We start from the raw sequence: 7,129 nt of genomic DNA, 5'->3' as shown, positions 1-7,129 counted from the left end.
CCTCTTTACAATTATCTTTTATAATCTTTTTTTTTTTTTTTTTTTTCAGTCTTGGCCAGGGCTGGGTTTGAACTCACCATCTCTGGCATATGGAGCTGGTGCCATACTCCTTTGAGCCACAGGGGCCACCCTCTCTTTTTTAATCTTAGTAATGAACTACTGTTTTCTCCTAGTTTCCAAAAAATTCTTAGTAATGGGTATTAAACTAAATCAAATGGTTTTTCCTAAATATTTTGAAGTATTCCCATATGATTGTATTATTTTATTACAATTGTTGTGTTAACACACTGACCTACATAACTAGATTGTCAAATAGCAAGCCATTCCTGACAGCTGGCTTGGGCTTGGCCTAATAGTTTCTTTACTCCATTTTTTTGGTTTATAATTGCTCAGGATTTTCGGTTATGAGTTCAGGAATAAGATTGGCTTGAACTTTCCTTTCATTATCATAACTTTGCTAAGTTTTAGTATCAATTCTGTGTTTCACAAAAAGTTGAGAAATATTTCTGCTCTTATTTATTATTATAGAACATATAACTCCAAGAGAGATGTAATTTCATCACTAAATATGTGACAGAATTAATCAATGAAGCAATGTGATAATAGAGTCAGAAAAGATGATTAGTGTTAAATTTATAACAAAAATTCTAGGTGGCACCTGTGGCTCAAAGGAGTAAGGCGCTGGCCCCATTTGCCGGAGGTGGCATGTTCAAACCCAGCCCTGGCCAAATAAATAAATAAATAAATAAATAAAACATTCTAACGCTTTATGTTTTCTTTATACGAGTTTAAATAAGTTTATTTTTCTAGTCCTTGTATAATTAACTTAAATTTTCAAAATTACTTATCCCAGTTATTCATAATGACCTCTATGATATTTTTTATGTCTCTAAAATTTGACATACATTTAGTAATACATTTTCTGCTTATGAAATTGATTACTCACTAGCTACTCTTCCTTGGTCTTTGCCAGAAACTAACTTCTGAATTAGTTGATCATCTCTACTCCTAACTTTTTATTCTACTTTAACTTTCCACTTGTTCCCGTATTTATTTCTACTTTTTTCTGTCTTTGGGTATAATTGATTAGTGTCGTTTTGAACCACTGATGCTCCGTATTTCTTCTTCTTAATATATGCATTTATGGCACTGCATTTTCTTTTAGTGAGACAGACCTACCTTCCCTCACCTCTTGATGTGTTATATTTATTCATATCCATTCGGATGTTTGCTTTAAATCTAAAAGCTATAAAATGTGTGCTCATACATCCAAATCATTTTTAGGATTTCTACCTTCCCTGTTGTTACTGATTTCCATCTTAATTCCACTAGGTGGGAAACATCTTCTCCATGATGCCTTTCATTTGAGATTGTTGACACTTGTTTTATGCATCAGCATATGTTCAATTTCAGTAAATTATCTTTGAGTAATTTAAAGAGATCTTTATTCTTCATTCCGTGGGTGCAATGTTGTTTATATGATAATTAGACGATGTTTGTTGACTTAATTTTTGTTAAAGTCTTCTATATATTCCTAATTTCCATCTACTTATGGTGCTACTGAGAGAATTATTTGAAAATCTCCAAACATGATTGTGAATATATCTATCTTTGTTGCTCTTTCGATTTTGTTATATATATTTAAAGTTATCTTAATGGGCCTTTACCATTTAGAATTGCTATAAATCCTGGTATACCAAAAGTTTTATTATTTAAAAATGTCACTCTTTATCTTGCTAAATGTTTTGCTTTATCTGATATTTAAAGATCCTTATTCTCTTTAGTTTTGTGTCGGTGGCATACATTTTTTCCATTATTCTAATTTTTATTTTTCTAAATGTGTCTCTTTTAAGTACATACAGTTGTGGCTTCTAATCTAGTGTCATGTCTTTCTTTTTAATTACAGTATTCAATGTAATAGCTAATGCATTGGAGTTTTAAGGTGCCACTCTACTATTAGCATTTAATTTGGTTCACTTAATCCATGCCTCTGTTTTTGGTTATTGGACATCTTTGAATTGATTACTCTTTTTTCATCCCATATTTTTACCTCAATTAACTTTTTCCCATGTTAAGCAGTATTCTTAATAGTAATTCTTTGAGAGAGTCCAACCCAGATTCATCTATAGAATGAGAGAAAATATTTGCCAACTATACTTCCAACAGAGGACTAGTATCCAGAAACTATAAGGAACTCGAACAATTCATCAACAACAAAATAACACCATTAAAAAATGAGCAAATGACATGAGCAGATATTTTTCAAAAGAAGATATACAAATAGCCAACATGCATATGCAAAAATGCTGAACATTGCTAGAGAAATGCAAATTAAAACCGTAATTAGATACTACCTTACTGTAGTCAGAATGGCCATTATTAAAAAGTCAAAAAACAAAAGATGTTGACAAGGATGTGGAGAAAAAGGAACATTTAAACCCTGCCGGTGGGAATGTAAATTGGTCCAACCTCTACTGAAAACAGAGTGTAGATTTCTCAAGGAAATAAAAATAGATTTACCATTCAATCCAGAAATCCCACTATTGAGTATCAACCCAGAGGAAAAGAAATGATTCTATCAAAAACATCTCTGAACTCCAATATTTGTCACATCAATATTCACAATAGCAAAAATATGGAATAATTCTACATGTCCATCAATGGATGATTGGATGAAGACAATGATTTTATATATGTCTGTGTGTGTGTGTGTGTCTGTATATTAATATATTTTTTTCTTTTTCATGGCCCATTAGTATTCCATATGGCCACACCCAAACAAATTAAAGCGTCCTTATATCTAGTGTTAATAAGTAACTGTGCTAAGGACGCTGGCACTCTCAGAACACCTTAATCCAATCAATTTGAAACTTGTCTCAACCTTGAATTTATGCCTGTGTGAGTCCATGTATTTCCAGTTTATCCTTACTTCAAAAGTTTTAGCCTTTTGAAAACCTCCATTCAATTACCAAAGCCACCCTTCTTGGAAATCCCTCATTCCAAATATGGAGTCCATGAAGTCATTTGAGTTTTACAAGAAAATTGAAAGATATTTTCTGGATGTCTCAGGACTGAAAAATTGACTTGAAAGAATTTAAGCAGATTTACCTTGATTTTTTCATGAAATGTTCTAAAGTCTCTACAATACGTACACATTTCATGCTTTTTAAAACCTCAAAGTAAAGTATTTTAAATCTATCGGCTTTAGGTAACAAATTAAAGATGAGAGATACGCATTCTCACACCTGGATTCTTGTCAATTTTAACGTACAATTAACTAACCATGTAGTTGATCAAAGGGACGGTAATGGCTCATTGTGTCCAAGTAGAAAAATAACATCTATAATCTCTTCCTGTTTATCCTTCCCATATGCTAGTTATCATATACTTCCTTCTTAAAATTAAATGAAAAAGAAAAAGCATCAACTCTTTCAAAAGCCTAACAATAATAATACTTTCATAAATCAATTTTTGTATTATGTATGCCATAAATTACCATTTAAAATTTAAATCTTCAGAGAGTGGTATGGGAGAATAAGTGCTAAAGAACCAATATTTTGCACTGAGCATAGCTATAAAAGGTATTTGACATAATGTTATATCGTTTAAATTTATAACCACCAAGTAAAGGAGACGTGATTGTGCCATTTTATATATGAATAACCTGAGGCTTATCACAGTAAAATATGTGATAGAAATCATAGCCAGTGGCAAACTCAAGATTTTAGCTGAGGTCTGAATGGCTCAAAGCAGTGAAGATTTCTGTTCCAAAGAGATCTACTTCACTAAATGATCTGTTCCAGCTTTGGTATAAATAATCCATGTGGCACACACTCTCAAATTATTTGCATTCAGTAGAATATGAATATACTGATTACTCCAAATTCATACTGATAATTCAATGGGCAATTTAGAATTTTAAAGAACCTTAAGTTCATTTTTAAACAGAAATAATTAAGGTGCATACTTTCATGTAGGAAATTCGCACAAAGGTCTCTAATTGTGTGGGTTCTATTTAACAGGATTCTGCACTACCTAGGAATGAACATCACGGTACACCACATTGCAAGCATTTCCAAGGCTTCATAGTTATGGATACAAGGTTCTCAAGCAATGACCTATAGTCCAGTGACAATATAGTGAAACAATGCGATTGATTGACTAACAAATTTTTAAAGGTCCTTGTTTTTCCCACTTGGGTCTTGCTGTCCCTAAAAACAGTTAATGTGAGACGTTGTCTGAGCTGATAGACTTGAATTTGAGAGTCAAATTCACTCACATTGCTGTTATATGGTAAGTTGAAACTTGCCCAAATCAGCACATTCTGCACCATTGTTCTACGTTGCTTCAGATTATATTTCCTGGCTCTGTAACTTTATATACAAGAAAGAAAGAGAAAATTATTTTAAAAGTATTTTTCTTCCAGTTTAAATAACCTGATGACAAAATTGTTTCTATATCTATTGGTCAACACATGGTCTTCGGTGAGACCTCAAAGCCAGTCCTATTATATGTTTTAGGCAAAGCAATAGTCAAACCCTCCATTCAACCCTCTATGGTTTGAATGGTTGGCTCATATCAGTTCCTGCCTGGCATTCACCACCAGGTAATCCTGGCACTATCCCTGGTGTATATTGGGGGTCATTTCTTGTTCCCTTGAGTACAATTCATATGTTGATATATTTACTCCACTACTATAGAGAGTTTATGATATATTGGACTCTGTGACATAAGTACTTAGAGAAAATAAACTCAATGATCAAGGAAAATTCCAAGTAAAAGTTTAAAAACCAAATTCATCTTGCCTTTTTTTTTTCAGGTAACCCTACAGGTTATGTAGAAGCACACTCATATCTCTTTACATACTTTCAACACACTGAGAAATCAGCCATGGGAAATGTGGTTATGAGACAACACTCAAAAACTTCAACAATGACACATTTTTTTAAAAAATGAAGCCCCCCCCCAAAAAATGGTAGCAGCATTTTATGTTCATAAATACTATAAATTGACACAGCGTTGTTATTTGAAAAAAAAAATTCCGGATGAAGTGGTAGAAGGGTTATCTGAAATCACATGGAAAGCTATAATTCTGCATGTGGCAGGGTGTGGTTCATCTCATACCCCAGAAATAGGTGTGTACAGTGTGTGTGTATCCTACCAGGCTCAGTTCATCTGAGCAGAGCCTCTTGTATGACCTTACTATTTCCCATGGATAAAATTGTCTATAAATAAATGTAAAATTAATAGTACACTTACACTGCTCCCTAAAATATTAATCACATTGAATACATTTGCACCTTCAAAAGAAGCATTATAGAAGAAATGACTATATTAAAATTGTCCAACTGGGCCCTGCCCTGATTAGGACTGAGGAATAGAGGCATATTCTTGTAAATCTGCACTTAGAGGTCTTATGAGTGTGGGTTAAGAGACAAGCATGTGTAAATTTGTTTTCATCGATACCCCATTGTGTATTACTAATCTGGAGGATCTCAGGCAGGAAGAGCAGCTGTTCAGGGATGCTTAGTTTCGCTTGAAGTAAAGTATCCACATTCAGAAGTGGTGCTGCTTCAATTGCCTTTTCCTCCGACCAAACTCACAACAGAGCCTTTGTGAACTGACATGCCAGGTGCTAGAGATTATCTTCCTTGAATGAATAGAGTGAGTAGAATCAAGACGTGTGAAATAGTAAGAAATTTTAGGTAAGAAGAAGGTATGCATTTAAATTTAGGGGACTGCTAGATCCTCTGACCCGATGCATTAGAGTCTATAACCTCCTTGAATCTTGTTGCATGTAACTTGATGCTTCAAAGAAAGGTATTATTGAAAATCCTGAAAGATTAGAAACTTGAAGTTTTATAAAAGTGTGTGTTCTGGAGTTACTTCTTGTATGTGGTGGAATGAATTTGAGGTTTGCTTTTACCATGAACTAAAAATAAAATCCTAACTGAATTGGCCCTTCTCCTCTAAGCAACCCCCAAAACACCTTCAAGCTGAGTTTCCAGCCATGATGGGACAGAATCGATAGGGCATGATTACATGTACACAATTTCCCCTCATAAATATTTACGACTCCTCCTATAGCTTATACATATGTACCCCACTGTTCCCTTTTCTATTTTTTGAAGCGTGTGTGCCTGGCTTCTGATATGGGCTCTACTTTGCAACCTGTTGAAATGCCTACCCAGTGAAGCTCTCCTTCTTCCAAAGTATGAACCTTGTTCTTTTTTTTTTTTTTTTTAGTTAACAATTCTATGTAGGAGAAAAACCTAAGCTTCCACTCATCTATAATTATAGAAGACTTTTCTATAATCACCAAAAATCATTCAATAATTGTGAATGAGCAAACTGATTTGGTTACGTGAATAGTAATTCTATGACCAACCTGTTTTCTAGATATTTTTCTTTTTGTCCTCTTTTTTAAGATAGAATCTTGCTCTAGTACCCAGGCTAGAGGACCATGGCATCAGCCTAGCTCACAACAACCTCAAACTCCTGTGTTCAAGTGATCCTTCTGCCTCAGCTTTCCATGTAGCTGAGAAAACAACCACCTGCCACAATGTCTGGATAATTTTTTTATTTTTAGCAGAGGTGGGGGCTCACTCTGGCTCAGGCTGGTCTCAAACTTCTGAGCTTAAGAGACTCTCCCACTTTGGTCTCCCAGGCTACTAGGATTACAGCTATGAGCCACCACACCCTGCAGCTACTTTCCAGCCATCACAAATAATTATTAAAATCTTGACATTTTCCCCAAGTATCTTAATAAACTGGGAAATAATGTAAAATTATGTATACATATGTGCAAGGTGCAACAATTTTATTTTTATTGTAAACCAACAATTTATAATTGTATAAATTTATGGAATACATAGAAATGTTATAATCTATGATTTGTTAGAAGAGGAAATACTGGAATGACTTGTTTATTGTAATCCAACAATTTATAATTGTATAAATGTATGGAATACATGGTGATGTTATAGTCTATGATTTGTTACAGGAGGAAATTCTGGAAACACTGAAGGTCAAATGACTTGCTTAATGTCACTGAATTAGGCTGAGGCAGAATCATAACTGTTCACGCTAAGGGTCCCCTCCCTCATCCACTTGGGACTCAGCTACAAGC

This window comes from Otolemur garnettii, unplaced genomic scaffold, assembly GCF_000181295.1.
Source record: "Otolemur garnettii isolate 467f Iridium unplaced genomic scaffold, OtoGar3 scaffold00150, whole genome shotgun sequence".
NCBI lineage: Eukaryota > Metazoa > Chordata > Mammalia > Primates > Galagidae > Otolemur > Otolemur garnettii.
This window is presented reverse-complemented; position numbering follows the sequence as displayed.